Source organism: Kogia breviceps (assembly GCF_026419965.1).
Source record: "Kogia breviceps isolate mKogBre1 chromosome 20 unlocalized genomic scaffold, mKogBre1 haplotype 1 SUPER_20_unloc_10, whole genome shotgun sequence".
NCBI lineage: Eukaryota > Metazoa > Chordata > Mammalia > Artiodactyla > Physeteridae > Kogia > Kogia breviceps.
In genome coordinates this window covers 65,001-67,500 of record NW_026711561.1, presented here as the reverse complement: position 1 = coordinate 67,500, position 2,500 = coordinate 65,001, and the positions used below count along the sequence as shown (strand labels likewise).

At 76.7% G+C, this 2,500-nt stretch overlaps 2 non-coding genes across 2 annotated transcripts in view; both read left to right on the top strand.

Moving 5' to 3' along the window:
* Positions 1 to 900: 900 nt before the first annotated feature.
* On the top strand, positions 901 to 1,053 carry LOC131749245 (5.8S ribosomal RNA). Its single transcript, XR_009333311.1, has one exon. It is a non-coding gene; the product is annotated as a 5.8S ribosomal RNA (ribosomal RNA).
* A 1,391-nt stretch (positions 1,054 to 2,444) lies between these two features.
* The window catches only part of LOC131749240 (28S ribosomal RNA), a 5,020-nt gene continuing 4,964 nt past the window's right edge, over positions 2,445 to 2,500 (top strand). Inside the window, exon 1 of the ribosomal RNA XR_009333306.1 lies at positions 2,445 to 2,500. This exon is cut by the window's right edge and continues 4,964 nt beyond it. This is a non-coding gene — a ribosomal RNA (28S ribosomal RNA).

Below are 2,500 nucleotides of genomic sequence, written 5' to 3'. Positions count from 1 at the left end.
CCCGCGGTGGCGAGCAGGGGGCCCGGGAGGCGGGTGCAGGGGTCAGGGGGCCCCGGGGGCGGGGGGGTTCGGGGTTCGGGAGAGGAGCGGAGAGGAGAGGGCCGCGTCCGGGCGCGAGCGAGCGAGCGGGGAGGTCTCCGAGGCCCGGTTTCGGGGACACGGTGGGGACGTCGTCGGGCGGTGGGCGTGGTGGTGTCCCGTGTGGCGGTTGGGCCCGTCGCCCGGCCGGGGCGCCCCCGAGTCACGGGCCGGTAGCGCCGGGGCCCGCGTGCTGCGGGCGGCCGCGGGCGGAGAGCGTGTCGGTCGGCGTCGGGGGTGGCGGCGAGCGTGGGGCGCTCCGCCTGCCCCTCCCCGGCCTCGCCCGCCTCCCCCCTCTCCAGGTACCTAGCGCGTCCCGGCGCGGAGGTTTAAAGACCCATGGGGGGGTCGCCCGTCCGCCTTGGGGTCGGGGCGGTCGGGCCCGCGGGGAGTCGGGAGGCCCCTCCCTTCTCCCCCAGACCCCGCTTCCTCCGCCCCCGCCCCCGCGGGGCCGGGGCGCCGCGCGCCGCGCCACGCCGGCCCTCCCCGCCGCCGCGGCCGTCGGGAGGGGGCTACCCGGCGGCCGTGGTGCGGGGCCGGGTCCCGTGTGCCCGCGCGCGTGCGCGCCCCGCGTCCCTGACGGGGGGGGGTGTGTGTGTGCGCAGGTGGGAACCCCCCGGGCGCCTGTGGGGTGTCCGAGCCCGCCCCGTCTTGCGGGTCGGTGCCGGGCGCCCCGTCGTGAAACCTTCCGGCCCCGCTCCGGTCTGCTGTTTTCTGTCTCGTCTGACTTGGCCGGCCAGAGGCAACCCTCCCTCCGTGGGGGAAATGTGCCGTGCCACCGGCGGGGGACCCCGCCGAAACCCAGAGAAACCAAACTCGTACGACTCTTAGCGGTGGATCACTCGGCTCGTGCGTCGATGAAGAACGCAGCTAGCTGCGAGAATTAATGTGAATTGCAGGACACATTGATCATCGACACTTCGAACGCACTTGCGGCCCCGGGTTCCTCCCGGGGCTACGCCTGTCTGAGCGTCGCTTGACGATCAATCGCCCCCCCGGGGTGCGCGCGCGCGCGCCTTCCCGGGGTGGCGCGGCTGGGGGTTTCCTCGCAGGGCCCCGTGTCCGGGGCCCTCTGTCCCCCTAAGTGCAGACGCGGTGCCCCTCGTGCCGAGGCCACGGGGGCCCCGCTGCCCGCGAGAAGGGAAGAGAGCGAGAGAGAGCTCGCGACGAGGCCCTGGCCGTGGCCTCCGCGGTCGGTCCCCTTCGGGAAGCGCCCTCGCGCCGCAAGCGGTCCCTGGGCGTACCCCCGGGGCTGTGTGCCGGTGGGCGGGGACGGTCCCGCGCCCTCGCGGCCGGGGCCCGTGGTGCTGGTGGTGTTGGGGCCGCGTCCGCTCCGCCGTCGTTCGCCGCCCGCCCCCGGCGGCGTCCCGGCGACGGTCCGGCCCGGCCCGGCCGCCTCCTCCGCGGCGCCCTGACCCGCGCGCGTCCGGGGTCCGTGCCCGCCCCCCCGCCGCCCTCGCCTTCGCCGTGTCGGGGCGGGCGGCTCGGGCCGACCCGAGGCCGAGTCGTTGCGTGCGCGGCCGCGCCCCGGGGATGCGTGCCCCGGCGGCGACCCGCGGGACGCCGCGGCGTCGTCCGCCGCCGCGCGCTTTCCCCCGGGCTGCGGCCGCGCCGCGCCGCGCTTCGTGCCGGCCCCCGAGCCCCGCGTCGTGGGCGTCTGTCGGTGGTGGATGGGGGCGCACGGCGTCCGTCGCTGGCCGTGGCGGGGGGCGTCTCGCGGCTGCGTGGAGGATGGTGTGCTGCGTTGGCGTCGAGAGAGAGAGAGAGAGAGACAGAGGGAAGAGAGACAGAGGGAGAGAGTTGGGAATCGGTCGGTCGTGGAAGGAGACGTGGGAGGAGGGTCCGGCGTTCGGGGGGCGACCGCCGCGTGTCCTCATCCACCCCTGCCTTCCACGCACGCCGTCCGCCGCTCTCCTCTCCTCTCCTCTCCCCTCTCCTCTCCCCTCGTCCTCTCCCGTCCCCGTTGTCCTCTCCTCTCCTCCGTGGCGACGCGCCGCCTCCGGGCCGCGCTCGGTGTCGTGCGTTTTCCCTACCCCCCGACTCTCCGCGCCCCGTCCGTCCGTCCCGTGGCCGCCGGCTCGTGCTCCCGTCCCGGCTCCCCCTCCGCCCCCGCCCCAGCCCCCGCCCGGCACGCCGCGCGTTCCTCTCTCCCCGCCCCCGGCGCCCTCGCCGCGCCCGGGCGGGTGAGGGGGAGCCGTCGTCCGGGGTGGTGGTGGTTGGTGGTGTGTGTGTGGGGGGGGTGCGCCGGTCGACCGCGGCTCGGCCGCGGGGTCTCTCTCCTTCCCGGCCCTCTCGCGGGCACCCTTCGCCCGCCGCTCGCTCGCTCGCTCGTCGCGCGCGCGTGCGTGCGTGCGCCCTCCGAGACGCGACCTCAGATCAGACGTGGCGACCCGCTGAATTTAAGCATATTAGTCAGCGGAGG